Source organism: Emys orbicularis, chromosome 5 (genome assembly GCF_028017835.1).
Source record: "Emys orbicularis isolate rEmyOrb1 chromosome 5, rEmyOrb1.hap1, whole genome shotgun sequence".
NCBI lineage: Eukaryota > Metazoa > Chordata > Testudines > Emydidae > Emys > Emys orbicularis.
The window spans coordinates 99,994,364-100,012,105 of NC_088687.1; positions in this window are offsets into that span (position 1 = coordinate 99,994,364).

Consider the following 17,742-nt stretch of genomic DNA (forward strand, 5'->3'; position numbering starts at 1 on the left):
CACACTCCACTTTTTCTAAAAGGAACAATGAAACTGAGGGTATGTCTACACTATGAAATTAGATCGAATTAATAGAAGCCGGTTTTATAGAAATCGGTTGTATACAGCCGATTGTGTGTGTCCCCACATAGGCTAGGTCTACACTACCCGCCTGAATCGGCGGGTAGAAATCGATCTCTCGGGGATCGATTTATCGTGTCCCGTCGGGACGCGACAATTGATCCCCGAATCGACGCTCTTACTCCACCAGCGAAGGTGGGAGTAAGCGCCGTCGACGGGAAGCCGCAGAGGTCGATTTTGCTGCCGTCCCTACAGCAGGGTAAGTCGGCTACAATACATCGAATTCAGCTACGCTATTCGCGTAGCTGAATTTGCGTATCTTAAATCGACCCCCCCCTTGAGTGAAGACGTACCCATAAAATGCTCTAAGTGCTCTAGTCGGCGGACCGCGTCCACAGTACTGAGGCTAGCGTCGACTTCCGGAGCATTGCACTATGGGTAGCTATCCCACAGTTCCCGCAGTCTCTGCCGCCCATTGGAATTCTGGGTTGAGATTCCAATGCCCGAATGATGCAAAACAGTGTCGCGGGGGGTTCTGGGTACATGTCGTCAGGCCCCTCCCCCTCCGTCAGAGCAACGGCAGACAATAGATTCGCACCTTTTTACCTGGGTTACCTGTGCAGACAACATACCACGGCAAGCATGGAGCCCGCTCAGCTCAGCTCACCGTCACCATATGTCATCTGGGTGCCGGCAGCCGTGGGACTGCATTGCTACACAGCAGCAGCAGCTAACTGCCTTTTGGCGGTAGACGGTGCAGCATGACTGGTAGCCTTCATTAGCGATCTGGGTGCCGGCAGCCGTGGGGCTGCATTGCACCAGCCCCCTTGCCTTTTGGCAGTAGATGGTTTATTACGACTGGTAACCGTCCTCGTCGTACAGCAGTGGCTGTCAATCATGGGCACCTGGGCAGACATGCTCAGTCCTATGGAACTGTCTTGATGATGATGGTTATCAGTCATAGTATGCCATTTTCTGCCACGCGCCCTGTTGGCTCATCGCACGTTAGCGGAGTCTTCCCTGAGCAGCAGATCGTGCAATAGGCCTGAAGGCTAACTGCCAAGCGCCCAGTATTTGCTGCCAAGCACCCAGAAAATGCCGAGGGCTATCAGTCATGCTGCACCGTCGTCTTAAGATGTAAAAAATAGATTTGTTCTGTATTCATTTCCTTCCCCCCTCCCTCCGTCAAATCAACGGCCTGCTAAACCCAGGCTTTTGAGTTAAATCTCTGGGGGGGGGCCATTCTGTGTGACAGTTGTTTGTGTTTCTCCCTGATGCAAAGCCACCTTTCTTGATTTTAATTCCCTATACCTGTACGCCATGTCGTCACTCGCCCCTCCCTCTCTCCCTCCCTCCCTCCTTCCTTCCCCTGGTCCGTCAGATACTAGTTTCGCGCCTTTTTTCAGAACAGACGCCATAGCGAGCACTGGGATCATGGAGCCCGCTCAGATCACCGCGGCAATTATGAGCACTATGAACACCACACGCATTGTCCTGGAGTATATGCAGAGCCAGGACATGCCAAAGCAAAACCAGGACCAGGCGAGGAGGAGGCGATTGCAGCGCGGCGACGAGAGTGATGAGGAAATGGACATGGACCTAGACCTCTCACAAGGCACAGGCCCCAGCAATGTGGAAATCATGGTGTTCCTGGGGCAGGTTGATGCCGTGGAACGCCGATTCTGGGCCCGGGAAACAAGCACAGACTGGTGGGACCGCATCGTGCTGCAGGTGTGGGACGATTCCCAGTGGCTGTGAAACTTTCGCATGCGTAAGGGCACTTCCATGGAACTTTGTGACTTGCTTTCCCCTGCCCTGAAGCGCCAGAATACTAGGATGAGAGCAACCCTCACAGTTGAGAAGCGAGTGGCGATAGCCCTGTGGAAGCTTGCAACGCCAGACAGCTACCGGTCAGTCGGGAATCAATTTCGAGTGGGCAAATCTACTGTGGGGGCTGCTGTGATCCAAGTTGCCAGGGCAATGAGAGACCTGGTGATATCAAGGGTAGTGACTCTGGGAAACGTGCAGGCCATAGTGGATGGCTTTGCTGCAATGGGATTCCCAAACTGTGGTGGGGCGATAGACGGAACCCATATCCCTATCTTGGCACCGGAGCACCAAGCCACCAAGTACATAAACCGCAAGGGGTACTTCTCAATGCTGCTGCAAGCCCTGGTGGATCACAAGGGACGTTTCACCAACATCAACGTGGGCTGGCCGGGAAGGGTACATGATGCTCGCGTCTTCAGGCACTCTGTTCTGTTTCGAAAGCTGGAGGAAGGGACTTTCTTCCCAGACCAGAAAATAACCGTTGGGGATGTTGAAATGCCTATCGTGATCCTTGGGGACCCAGCCTACCCCTTAATGCCATGGCTCATGAAGCCGTACACAGGCAGCCTGGACAGGATTCAGGAGCTGTTTAACTACAGGCTGAGCAAGTGCCGAATGGTGATGGAATGTGCATTTGGGCGTTTAAAAGCGCGCTGGCGCAGCTTACTGACTCGCTCAGACCTTAGCGAAAAGAATATCCCCATTGTTATTGCTGCTTGCTGTGCGCTCCACAATATCTGTGAGAGTAAGGGGGAGACATTTATGGCGGGGTGGGAGGTTGAGGCAAATCGCCTGGCCGCTGATTACGCGCAGCCAGACACCAGGTCGGTTAGAGGAGCACAGCAGGGCGCGGTGCGCATCAGAGAAGCTTTGAAAATGAGTTTTGTGACTGGCCAGGCTACGGTGTGAAACTTCTGTTTGTTTCTCCTTGATGAACCCTCCGCCCCTCCCCCCCCACCCGGTTAACTCTACTTCCCTGTAAACCAACCACCCCACCCTCCCCTACCCTCCCCCCTTCGAGCACCACTTGCAGAGGCAATAAAGTCATTGTTACTTCACATTCATGCATTCTTTATTAATTCATCACACAAGTAGGGGGATAATTGCAAAGGTAGCCCTGGATGGGTGGGGGAGGAGGGAAGGAAAAGGACACACTGCAGTTTAAAACTTTAAAACTTTAACACTTATTGCTCGGGAAATCATCTGGGGTGGAGTGACTGGGTGGCCGGAGGCCCCCCCACCGTGTTCTTGGGCGTCTGGGTGAGGAGGCAATGGGACTTGGGGAGGAGGGCTGTTGGTTACACAGGGGCTGTAGCGGCGGTCTCTGCTCCTGCTGCCTTTCCTACAGCTCAACCATACGCTGGAGCATATCAGTTTGATGCTCCGGCTGCTGGAGCATCGACTCTTGCCTTCTGTGTGCAAGCTGACGCCACCTCTCATCTTCAGCCCGCGATTCAGCACGCCACCTCTCCTCTCGCTCATATTGGGCTTTTCTATAATCAGTCATTGACTGCCTCCACGCATTCTGCTGTGCTCTGTCAGCGTGGGAGGCAGTCTGTAGTTCTGTAAACATTTCATCACGCGTCCTTCGCTTCCGAATATTCACTAGCCTCTGTGAAGGAGAAAGATTTGCAGCTGGTGGAGGAGAAGGGAGAGGTGGTTAAAAAAGATACATTTTAGAGAACAATGGGTACACTCTTTCACGTTAAATTTTGCTGTTCACATCACACAGCACATGTGCTTTCGTTACAAGGTCGCATTTTTCCTCTTATATTGAGGGCCTGCCGGTTTGGTGTGAGAGATCACTCACGCAGTGCCAGGCCACAGATTTCAGCTTGCAGGCAGCCATGGTAAGACACAGTCTTTTGGCTTTTTTAACCTTCTTAACATGTGGGGATGGTTTCAAACAGTACTGCTCTCATTAACCATACCAAGCACCCGTTGGGTTGGCCATTTAAAATGGGTTTGCAATGTAAAAGGAGGGGCTGCGGTTTCAGGGTTAACGTGCAGCACAAACCCAACTAATTCCCCTCCCCCACACACCCAATTCTCTGGGATGATCACTTCACCCCTCCCCCCCCACCGCGTGGCTAACAGCGGGGAATATTTCTGTTCAGCAGAGCAGGAAGGGGCACCTCTGAATGTCCCCTTAATAAAATTGCCCCATTTCAACCAGGTGACCGTGAATGATATCACTCTCCTGAGGATAACAAAGAGCGATAAGGAATGGATGTTGTCTGCATGCCAGCAAACACCGGGACCATACACTGCCATGCTTTGTTATGCAATGATTCCAGACTACGTGCTACTGGCCTGGCGTGGTAAAGTGTCCTACCATGGCGGACGGGATAAGGCAGCCCTCCCCAGAAACCTTTTGCAAAGGCTTTGGGAGTACATGAAGGAGAGCTTTCTGGAGATGTCCATGGAGGATTTCCGCTCCATCCCCATACACGTTAACAGACTTTTCCAGTAGCTGTACTGGCCGCGATTGCCAGGGCAAATTAATCATTAATCATTAAACATGCTTGCTTTTAAACCATGTGTAATATTTACAAAGGTACACTCACCAGAGGTCCCCTGTGTGCCCACAGGGTCTTGGGTGAGTTCGGGGGTTACTGGTTCCAGGTCCAGGGTGATAAACATATCCTGGCTGTTGGGGAAACCGGTTTCTCCGCTTCCTTGCTGCTGTGAGCTATTTACATTATCTTCATCCTCATCTTCCTCGTACCCCGAACCCGCTTCCCTGTGTGTTTCTCCAGTGAAGGACTCATAGCACACGGTTGGGGTAGTGGTGGCTGCACCCCCTAGAATGGCATGCAGCTCCGCGTAGAAGCGGCATGTTTGCGGCTCAGCCCCGGACCTTCCGTTTGCTTCTCTGGATTTGTGGTAGGCTTGCCTTAGCTCCTTAATTTTCATGCGGCACTGCTGTGCGTCCCTGTTATGGCCTCTGTCCTTCATGGCCTTGGAGACCTTTTCTAATATTTTGCCATTTCGTTTACTGCTTCGGAGTTCGGCCAGCATTGATTCATCTCCCCATATGGCGAGCAGATCCCGTACCTCCCGTTCTGTCCATGCTGGAGCTCTTTTGCGATCCTGGGACTCCATCACGGTTACCTGTGCTGATGAGCTCTGCGTGGTCACCTGTGCTCTCCACGCTCAGCAAACAGGAAATGAAATTCAAACATTCGCGGGGCTTTTCCTGTCTACCTGGCCAGTGCATCTGAGTTGAGAGTGCTGTCCAGAGCGGTCACAATGAAGCACTGTGGGATAGCTCCCGGAGGCCAATAACGTCGAATTCCGTCCACACTACCCCAATTCCGACCCCCTAAGGCCGATTTTATCGCTAATCCCCTCGTCGGAGGTGGAGTAAAGAAACCGGTTTAAAGGGCCCTTTAAGTCGAAAGAAAGGGCTTCGTCGTGTGAACGTGTCCAGGCTTAATTCGATTTAACGCGGCTAAAGTTGACCTAAACTCGTAGTGTAGACCAGGCCTTAGTGTACTATCTTCTATTTGCCTCAAGCTCCTTTCTTGAGTAGCCTCCTTGGCAGACAACACTGACACCACACTATTACTTTACCAAGTAACTCATGTAATAATGTTATCCATTGACATGAATACTAGATATCTTACTCCTCCAATCCCTTTAAAATCCGTGCAGTTAATACCCTTTTGCCAGGGGCAAAAGGAGGCTAAAACCCACTTTAAAACAAACAAACAAAACCAAAAAAGCAGTTTATCCTTTGTTGGGTTTTAGTTAGTACCCTTTTGTTTTCAAAAAGGAAAAAAAGTCTCTTCATTTATCAAAACAAGTTTTTTTTCAGGCCCTTTGTCTTAATCTGGAATCTTAAAAATATGCACGCAAATGCAGCCATTTACTTTGTAAACTAGAAGGGCAGCTTATTCAGCGCTGAGTTAGGAAACGTGACAAAGGAAAACCAGGAATAAAAAAGAAATAAATAGACCAAATGGCAAGCCTCACACAAGGCCTTCACATTCCTGGCTTTAATTTTATTTTTATTTACAGTCAGCAGAAAATTTCTCAAGAGGGAGAACACCAACGTACAAGGAGAGAATGATGAAGTGCTCACAAATTCTCTCAAATCAAAATAGCTCTGTTCTCATTCAGGTGCATCTGTCTTGTGCTGGATGGTTTTCATTAGACTACATCCGCTCTACATTCTAGAATGTAATTACATATAGCAAAGATTTGGCTTCCAAGTTCCTGCACATATAATTCTTCATATTGCTGGATCAAGACAAAAATAAGTGAGGTAAGATGTTTATGCTGCTTGTCACTTACGAAGCAAAGAAATACCTTGTAGAAATGACTACAGAAGATCTCTATCAGATCACACTCTACACCTATTAATGTACAGCCTCGGGCAATGGCTATTACTTGATGCTGCAGACTAAGGATAAGATCTTCACACACCTAATTCTGCCCCCCCACAAAGTCCTCTCTGCTGAGAAACAAAACAAATATGCAACTGGTTAAAAAAATAAAAGATAGAAATTCTGTTGATGTATGTTCATCATGATGTTTGTCCAGATTCATGATCTGGCAGAACTATACAAGTTTCTTCAATGACATCTGGAGTATAATCCTAGTTTGCCTGTGAGTTGTTAAGAAGTTTCAAAATGCCTTGATAGAGTAGATGAAGTTCCTTTATGAATGGTGCACAGCAGTGCATATTATATGTACTTCCAGGTATTACCACCTTATCAACATTATGGGCAAGAGTATGATGATGCATAAGGTGGCACAATTAAAGTGACAAACAAAAAACCAGAGAACGGAGAAAATAAATTCCATCAAAATTCATTTTACCTGAATTGGGCATCCTGTACGTTTTATCTAGTGGTGTACAATCCGTTATACAGAAGTTATATTTGGCACTCAAAAGACCATTATATTGTTAATATATGGATAATCAGCTTTTTAGCTGCAATTCAAGAAGTATTACAGTGCTTAGGCCAGGTCTACACCCAGCCGCTAGTTCGGCGGCTGGGAATCGAAGTTCTGGGTTCGATTTATCGCGTCTGGTCTGGACGCGATAAATCGATCCCGGAAGCGCTCGCCGTCGACTGCAGTACTCCAGCTCGGCGAGAGGAGTACCGCGGAGTCGACGGGGAGCCTGCATGCCGCGTGTGGACCGCGTCTGAACCGCGGTAAGTTCGAACTAAGGTATGTCGACTTCAGCTACGTTATTCACGTAGATATTATCGCCTTAGATATTATGGTGACAGAGACAATAGAAAACCCTAAGATGTATAAGGTTTGTTTCTATTAAAACAACTCCTAACAGAGGAAAGGAGGCATAAAAAGGATGGGCTTGTATTGCCTATATTCTGTATAGTTTTGTCCAAAGATTCCTTTGTCTTGCTGCCATTTCCTGTGGAATCGGATCTGCAGCTGATGATAGGAATTACTCCTCTGAACCCCAACCTAAGTTATATAAATCAGGAGCTAAAACATAACAATTTACAAATTCTCTCCCAACCTGTAAAATTTGGTGATTTCTAGAATCAGGTTCTAATGCTCTGCAGAGAGAGAGACCTGTCCAAACAACTGCAGCTCTGAAGGCAGAGCAGAGCTAACGGGCAGACTCCCCAGCATACCAGACTTAGCCCATGCCAGCACAGGTCTTGTAGTTCTGGGGAGAGTCTACAGGGACACTGATGGATCTATAGGAGATAAGGATTGTCATGGGATCTAGATAAGCTGGAGAAGACTTTCTGTACTTACATGGTTCAAACATTTTAAAATTTTATTTTTAAGAGATTGGATTTTAGAAGATCCTTATTCAACAGCTGTGCTTTTCTTTTTGCTTGGATGTGGAAACATGACAGAAAAGCATTCTGGATCACATTCTGTGCCAGAGATAAATCCTGGAACAAAGCTTAAAAATTGCAGAAATTTAAAGGGAAAGCTGGACAGAGATATGAAGACTCAACAAATACAGGAAACAGATTACAGAGGCCAGACACGGGAAGTACTGCAATGTGTCATTATTAACCACTTTCAACAGAGTCTAAAGAACCTACTGCAGCATAATTACCAAGTTTCCACAATGAAGAACCCCTACCAGGAGACAAACTTTTTTTCTTTTTGGGGGGAAGAAGGGAAGAAGAAAAGGGATAAAGAAGGGAGAGTTACAATAATAACCTGGCCAGTTTAATACCCATGTAATCAACTATTTAATATCAAACTGATGCCATTAAGTTCCTGTCTGGGCATCTGAAAAAAGCTGATGACGAGCATCACTAAGCATCATTCTACCATGAAAATTTTAAATTTAAAAGCTTCAAGCTACAGTGAGACAAGTCTGTATGTACAATGCTCCATCTATTACATGGTCTGTGCAATACAAAAAAATGCATAGTTTAACCAAGCCCTGATACTTCAAAGATACACAAGTGTAAACCCATGCTCCCACATGGAGTCAGGTTAATGGACCTTTGCGTAGGGGTCCCTGATACCACAACAGTATGGAATTCAGATCAAGATCACAGGGACTATTTATGTTAACTATCAATACATCCTGGTGAAAACTTCTCTCTATTTCTTTCATTGAAAGGAGGGCAAAAATCGGAAGGGAGCAAGTTCTTAGCTCTTAAGGAGTTGCCTTCTAAGAGCATTACTCGGCACAGACACCAACACTAGCAGGACTGTATGCCACAGCTCCACTAACGCTGACAGAAACTATTACACAGCTATCAATTTAGAAACTGGACTGAAATATTTTAAAACTCCATTACAAACTAAATGAAAAAAAAATCCTTGTCCTATAACCAGAGGACTGCCCCAGATCAAAGACAGTCACATTCTGAACAGTTTCTTATCAAACCTTTTTGTTTAAAGTGGACATTTCATTTAACTTTTTTTTTAAATAAACTAAATAAGTTTTTGTTCCCATCTGTACAAGGCCACATAGTTAAGGAACAGTGTTTAAACTCTCAGTTTAAATGTTTTTCTGATAAACCAGCTTCTAATACCATTTGACCAACTAGTGTAGGTAGGGCCAAACAAACAGCATTGCAACCCAAAGCATTTGTATTTTTAACAGAAGTTATTATTTGAAAGAAAAAAGGAAAGACTAAAAGAACCAAGGGCCTGCTCCCATAATATTCAATTAATTTAGCGGAAGCTAATGGCATGCTACACCTTATAGAGCTCTTAACACTTGGCTAAACCCCTAGTGGAGCCATAGCAGTGTCTACAAGAATTTGAAGTGACACACCAAGATGGGAGAGAAATTTAGTGTGATACAAGTGTTTCCTGTAGAATAAAGAGAAATGAGAAAAGAAAGGACAATCCAGAATTCCTCCTTCCCCCCACTTCCCATATTCGTTTCTGGGAATGAGCTGGATTAGATTTAGAACGCTCTCCCAGGGGCAACTGAAGTCCCATCGCTGGAGACATTTAAAATGAGACTGCCCCCCACTAGGGTGACCAGATGTCCCGATTTTATAGGGACAGTCTCGATTTTTGGGTCTTTTTCTTATATAGGCTCCTATTACCCCCATCCCCAGTCCCGATTTTTCACGTTTGCTTTCTGGTCACCCTACCCCCCACAAATGTAATAATAGTATTACATACACTGTAGCCTTAATCTCTACATCATCAGGAGTCTGAGATATGAACTAGACTGACCCTTTCAAATTTAAACGCATATTAAAAACAATTAAATAAAACCCCTACTATTTAACAGAGACAAGACTACACACGCAGTATTTTATACAAACACCACTTTTTCATACTGTCTGTATAGAAGTTTTTGTTCACAGTGACATGTTTCTGTTACAGTGTTCCACTAACAATCACATTATAATTGCATCAGTGAACAAATATTTTGATTTTATTGGCAATAGAACGTAGTACTGCAGATGAGATAGTCAAATACAAACTACATCATTTCTTCAAGTGAAATCTATTGGACTCCTTTTTCTGTAAAGTAACTTACATCTTCTGTTCTCACAATAAACTAATGATGTAGGAAACAGGGGGGAAATGTGAAACAAAACACTACTAATTCCCTCCAAACCCAGTCGAATCTGTAAACAGAAAAGAATGTTTGTCAAGCTTTAATGAAGTCACATGATTTTCTCTTTTTCTCACACATTGTGCCCCTAGCCTTTATGTGTTCTTAACCCAGGGGCAGATGCAATGCCCCTGACAGTATGAAGTGGAAGCTACCATTCCTGTTGCAGATGGGCAACAGTGAAAATGTTTGAAAATAACCACACTGTAAACTGTCCACTTTAGTTCAATCTTTTCAAAATTGGCCATGATTCACCTGCAGTTACCCCGGCCCTCAAAAAAAAAAAAAAAAAAAAAAAAGAAGAGGTTATGACAATCTGTCATGCTGATTTCAAACTTTACAATGTTTACAGCCACGTTCATGGGATTGAACAACAGTTGCCATCTTAAACTAATAACTACAGCCTACTTACCATTTGTTTCTGTGCACTGTGTTTTTTAGTTCCCAGAAATAAGCTACCCTCTCTTTGCCCATTTTAAGAGTGCTAAGACTCATCTTTCAGTAGATTTCCCCTTACAGGACACAATAATTTAACAAGACATAATGGAGCACAATAATGAAAAGTTATTTTTCACTCATGCTCTTCAGAAGTAATAGGGCAGTTAGTTATTTGTGGGTACTAATGTAGTTCTCCACTAAATGGAATTCATAATCGGTTTCTATGCAGCCAGCAGTGATAAACACGCCACTTAAAGATCCAGAGTATCCAATCAAGATCTATTTACCAGACTGCTTCTGAGGTAGCAAGTGGCAATGGCTGTACAGTGTATGTTGCTATTTTTCTTCTTGATGCTTTAGAGACAGGGAGTATTTGTTTGGGGAGCATTTAGGATAGAGAGAGGGAGGGAGGATTGATGTTGCTTGAAACAATAACCAATACTGTTCTTTTTTATTGTTAGAACACCTGCTCCTCCATCAGTGCAGGCTCATCCATTATGCAACATGTCAGCAGTGATGGGACCAAGATCTGCAACTCTGAAACCATAACAAACCTGACTGAAGAGCTACAGAGCGAGCAATTTCTAATTTATTATCAAATTGACAGTGTTAAAATAAAAATTGAGATCAGGGAAGAGAGAGAGAGAGAGAGATTATTTTTTTATTCTTTCAGGAAACCAATTATATTAGGTGTCTGGTTCCACATGGAAAGGAAGACACTAATAATAATTGAAGTTTATAAATAAAAATTGTCAAACTAGTCTTGCAATAAAGTATATTTTTCAAGAAAATCATATCTTAAATTAGAGAAAAGTTCAAGCATGAGATAATTTTTTTTAAAAAAGCATTCTTAAGCTAGGTGGAGGAAGATGTAGTTATTTGAATACCAGCACTCTGTTCCACTAATGAAAAACCAATTGTTTAAACATTTATTAGGATTTCTTGTGATATAGAATAGAAATGCTATAATTTTCAGTAACCATTTGTTTCAAAACATTAAATACGTTTCTACAATTTTTCACAAATCCCTGGTGTTAGCCATTTGCCAAGAAGGCACCAATCCTGCACACACTTACACACATGCTTCACTTTCTGAACATAGAGTAGCTCCACTGATTACAATAGGACAACTCAAGTGCAAAGTTAAACTAGCACTTACATACCACACTTTTCGCCAACACAGTACTTACAAAGATGAAGTGTACTGTTGCTTTACAAATAGGGAGAGCACAGAAATTCATGTGTGGCTAGACTGATTAACAGCAAGAATATTTGGCAAACCTAGCTATAAGCAAATTGCCGATAAAGCTTCACAATACATTTAAATAAAGACAAATTCTATAGATCAGTAGTAGCTCCTGGACAACCTTGAACAACATTATTTTCAGAAGTAGTTCACTATATAATTTCCATATTTCTCTTCCCTCATTCTTTATTAGAAAGTAAGGTCATATTGGCATGAAAGTAAAGTCTTTGGTGAAGAGTTCATCTACTCATATTGATTCTTCAGTATATCCAGCACCAATACCTCAAAAATCATGTTAGGCCCTAAAAAACCTCTATGATTGTGTCATGATTTTTAAGCCAAATAAAAATGTTAGTTTCTTTTTACTTTCCTTCTTGCATTTTTTTAAACACTCTTTTTTGTTTAATTAAAGCTGTAATTCTTGCATAATCACATTACTCCAGGAGCTAGTGCTTTAACAACCCCCCTCTCCCCCTCCCAAACACTGAAAACTTGCAATAAAACAAAAACAGGAGTTGGCAACATTGCGCTTTCTACCAGAATTCATAGTTGTCCCATTATATAAACATTTTCCCCTCCATCCCAGGAATAATTTATCAAGTCTTAATCTGTCTAACATAGGAGAAATAGGGGGATGAAAATTATTAAAACATTTTGAATTTAGGCAAAATGTCTTTGTTAATGAAGAACGATCAGAAAATAAGCTAGATTCAGACTTGTGTGATAGAAAAGATTTGTCAGAGTTTCAATGAAGTGTCAGCCAATCTCATCCAAATGATCAATCTGACTCCTGAACCCATTTTTCATTTTAAAACCCGGAGCCAGAATATGAAAAGTCTACTATAAAGCTGGAGAAGCCACTGGAAAGAATAATTTTGTTGTGCCAAGGTAGGTATTACTGATACATTTACAACAGCCACCTGATTTAGTTATATGACTTAATCAGTCTTGAAGTCCCTTTTTTCCTTTACGTATTTTACCATTCCTTTTTTTGTACATGATGAGAGGCACCAGGTATCTGAATGTCAATTGTCCATTTTCAGCCAGACCAGGATCTGCCAGTATGCTCTCCACCCATCAGTTTTTATCCTTCACTGCAAAGTTTGGACAGATAAATACACCCCACCCTTTTGAAGCATGTTGTGTATACAGCTCTCAGCCAGCAGGAAAATGAATTGGAAGGAATCCTTCCTCAACCAATTTAAAATAAATAATTTTCCTCATATTATCAATTTTAACAAGACATTGTTTTATACTCCTAGAATACTGAAGTGGAATTCCTCCATCCACTCAGTACTAGTAGCTGTGGAAGTTTGGTGTAGTAAGTTGGTTGCACTGTGAGAGGACAATTTGGTAAAGGGTTGCGTGCAGAAGGGCAATTAAAGAAGACAGAGTTATGGTGCCTGGTCTGTGGTGTACAGTAGTTGCAGTAATGTTAGGTGTATGATTGTTGGAGGCAGGAATAGAGGGTAGGAACTGTTAGGTGGCCTAACACTTCATTATCTTGTTTTTGTGGGGTTGTGTCAGGTATGCAGCAATCCTGACTGCTTCCAAACAAAGTCTGTGTATTAGTTACTTAGGTTATCTTAATGTGTAAATAGGGAGTTTGATGAGGCTAGGGACAGACCTGTGGGGGTAGAAATGCAGCAGTTATGGAAGAATATTTTATCCATCAGCAGCTGCAATTCCTCCTTTTCTATTGTAGGATAAGAGAGAGAAGAATGTAGCTGCTGACTGAGGAGGTTTTGCACGCACCTGCAATCCACAAGTCCAAATATAAGTGAAAAAACTCTGAAGTGGCAAGAATGGAGTCCACTTTTGCATTCTATTGTATTTCAGCTCAGCAGTGCTATACTGATGCTCTATAAATAGCCAAGATAGACAGTTTCATCATTCAATATTAATCTGTCAGGTTAAAGTACAGCTCAATCATTAAATTTTAGCATATTGAATATCTGATTAATCAATTATAAAGGGAGAAAAATATTCACTTTTTCCAGCCATTTCATTAATTCAGAATAAAAACTGCTTAAGCGCCAGGAATGGTTTCTCTGTATGTTTCGCATCCAAGCCACAAGCCAGCAAACAATGGTATTTACTCCAAGGCTAATAAAAGTAAATTATTTTGTGGGCTTTGGTTACTGGTTCAAGGTCAGATATTTCTTGAAACTCTGTTTCATGTGGAAGAGTTTACAATTTAAACCAGGCAGCCAAAACAAATTAAATTAAAATTTAAACCTGCTTTTGAATATTATCGAAGGTTTGAATTACTTCTTGCACTACTCCCCTAGGCCACATCCTGTTATGATTCACTTGGGGCGTTCTTCCCATCCTCCGCCAGCTTTTCATCCAAATAGGATTTGACTGTTTTGAGCCACCTTCTAGAACAGTGGTTTTCAAACTGCGGGTCGCGACCCAGTACTGGGTTGCGGAATGGAAGGCAACTGGGTCATGGCAGTGTCGTAGCCAGGTGGAGGGAACAGGGGGAGCAATAAAATTTTTTTTAAAAAAGGCACCACCCTCTGCGGTGCTTTTACTCACCCGGCAGCGCTCCGGCTCTTCGGTGACACTGAAGATCCCGCCGCCAAAGTGCCGCGAAAGACCTGGAGCGCCGCCGGGTGTATAAAATAAAAGCGCCACAGCGGGTGGCACCTTTTTTTTAAAAAAATCACTCCTCCGGGTGAGTAAAAAGGCTCCAAAAAATTGACAAGGCAACACTTGTGCTCAGAGGGGGAGCAGCCACTCCCCCCAATCCTCCCCTAGCTACGCTACTGGGTCACGGTAGCTCTGGTCCACACCACCAACCGCGCCGTTAAAAGACCCGTCAGCGGTGCTGCCCAGCTAAGGCAGGCTAGTCCCTACCTGTTCTGACACCACGCTGCGCCCTGGAAGCGGCCAGCAACAGGTCTGGCTCCTAGGCGGGGGGGGAGGGGAGGCGAGGCGCCACAGGTCTATGCACGCTGCCCCCGCCCTGAGCACCAGCTCCGCACTCCCAGTGGCCGGGAACCAGCCAACGGGAGCTGGAACAGTCAGTGCCTGTGGGCAAGAGCCATGCAGAGCCACTTGCATGCCTCCGCCAGACCTGCTACTGGCCACTTCTGGGGCGCAGCGCAGTCCGCGGTGCCAGGACAGTCAGGAAGCCTGCCATAGCACCCCCGCTGCACTGCTGACCGGGAGCCACCTGAGGTAAGCCCACGCCCCAATCCCTTGCCCCAATCTCCTTCCCCAGCCTGAGTCCCCCCAAACCTGGAGCCCTTTCCTGCACCCCAAGCCCCTCATCCCTGGCCCCACCCCAGAGCCTGCACCCCCAGCCCAGAGCCCTGATCCCCTCCCACACCCCAACCCCCTGCCCCAGCCCAGAGCTCCCTCCCACACCGAGCCCCTCATTCCCAGCCCCACCCCACAGCCCTCACCCCTGCAACCCAATCCTCTGCCCCAGCCCCGAGCCCCTCCCACACCCCAATCCCCTCATCCCCACCTCCGTTGGGTCACGGGCATTAACAATTTTCTTCAACTGAGTCGCCAGAAAAAAAGTTTGAAAACCACTGTTCTAGAAGAACTGTACCAATCATCCTCTAAAGAAGAGCTCCAGGATAAATTACCCTACATTTTAACATTCTACCCTTCTCCTATAAGCCGCTTCAACAAGACCATGTCACTTGTTTCAGCTGAAAAACTTGTTTCAATTTTACACTAGGGGGAGGGAGAAATCTGAAATCAATTGGCATATATAAAAACTGGAAACGGATGTTAAAGAGGCAAATCAAATGTTGGGAAAGAAGGACAATGAAAGAAAGCAGGCAGACAACCTTATGTTTCAATCCACTACCAGTGTAGCTAGTGACCTAGCTGATTTATAAACATTACCCGTTTGTCTTCAACCCCACTGGCCACCACTGGCATCCATTCTAGTAAATGGTGGTCTGCCACCTCTTTTTGCAAGATGTCAGACTCACTGGCACAGGTACAATAGTATACTGCATCTTGGTTTCCCCACTGTTCTGGTCCTTCTATAGAATACCAAACAATGGTTACATAAATGCTCCTGTGTTCTGCTTTCAGTTCTGTTACTGGCTCATGTTAGACCAAGACATGTAGGCACCTGATCTTAGGTCACTGAATAACTTCAACTTCCATTGAAATCAATGGTAATTTAAGTCATTCAGTATTTCGTAGGTGGTGTTAGAAGGATCCAGCCTGATCCTTCTAACAAGATCAGGCCCTTAACTTCTGTACCACAATAATAAGGAAGTGGTGCTGAATGCAAATTGAACTGGCTCCAGCTAGTACCAAGCCATAGACAGAACACATCCAGGTCAAGCTTTAGCTCTTGCTGTAGAAATGTCTTGTAATAAATTAAACATTTTACCTTCTTCCCCTCCTCTTACAGTACTTATTGGCTGGGAAAATCCAAATACTAAAAGGTTTTCCAGATTATATCCATTTATCCTATGCAGATGCTTTTATTCAGAACTGAAATTATGGAGAAGCAGCATCTAATCTTCCAGTCATGACATTTAAAAGAGTCCAAGATACAACATAACTGAAGCCCAGCTCTTACTTTTAATCTACACACAGAGACTTTTAAAAGCCAGTATTTCATATTTGAATCAACCTACAAGTGTTTTGAAACAAGTTATCAGATTAGATCAACATTCATGAAAGAACATATTTGTAACTATATACAGTAACTCACTTAAAGTCGTCCCGGTTAGCGTTGTTTTGTTGTTAAATTGCTCATCAATCAGAGAACATGCTCGTTTAAAGTTGTACAATGCTCCCTTATAACATTGTTTGGCAACCGCCTGTTTTGTCCACTGCTTGCAGAAAGAGCAGCACGTTGGAGCTAGCTGGTGGGGGCTTGGAACCAGGGTGGACCGGCAGCCCCCGCATCAGCTCCCCGCTCCCCTAAGTGCCTTATGCAGCAGCTTCCCAGCAGGCTATCAATTGCCCGGCAGTTCAGCTGTCCCTCCCCCTACTGCCATGTGCTGCTCCTGCCCTCAGTCTTGGAGCTGCTCCCGGGAGCCTCCTGTTTGCTGTGCAAGGGGTGGGGGAGGGAAGAGGGATGCTAATGTCAGGATTTTCCTCTTCCCTCCGCTCCTGCCCCAGCTCCTGTACCTCATCTCCACAGAGCGGCGGGGGGGACGGGACATGAAAAGGCTCAGGACAGAGGGAGCTTGCTGGCAGCAGCTGCTGTCTCAACTTGCTGATCTACTTAAAAAGGCAGTGTACTTAGAGTGCGGTCAGCGAACTTAAAGGGGCAATGCGCATCTCTCTCTCTCTCTCTCTCTCTCTCTCACAGTGTACGTCTGTCTCTGACATACCGTCTCCCCTCCCTCCATTCATGCTGCCTTGTAGAGTATGAGGCTACAACAATGTGTTAACCCTTGAGGGCTCAGCTGAGTGCTAGTTCATCATTTAGCAGTAAGGCATTCCCTGGGAAATATCCCTCCCTCTTCCACCCTCTGACTTCACCACCTCAACCAAGTTTCACAATCATCATTGCTATGTACAGTATTAAATTGTTTGTTTCAAACTTATACTGTGTGTATATATTATATATATCAGTGTGACCAGACGTCCCGATAAAATCAGGACCGTCCCAATATTCAGTCGTTTGTCCCACCATTGGTCGGGACGTCATTTGTCCCGATATTCTGGCTCGGGGCTTTTATTTATTTATTTTTGGCGCTCCGGCGGCGCTCCGGCTCGGCTTTTTTTTTATTATTTATTTTTGCTTCGGTGGGACTTAACTACGTGATTAAATTTAAATACATGCTTAAGTATTTAAATATATAAGGGTGACCAGATGACATGATGGTTTCCCCACTGTTATGGTCCTTCTATAGAATACCAAGCAATGGTTACATAAATGCTCCTGTGTTCTGCTTTCAGTTCTGTTACTGGCTCATGTTAGGCCAAGACATGTAGGGACCTGATCTTACGTCACTGAACAACTTCAACTTCCATTGAAATCGACCCCCATGTGTCCCGATATTTTGTTCATGTCATCTGGTCACCCTTATATATGAATGACGTCTTTTGTCCGATGAAAAAAATTTCCCTGGAACCTAACCCCCCCCCCTTACATTAATTCTTATGGGGAAATTGGATTTGCTTAATATCG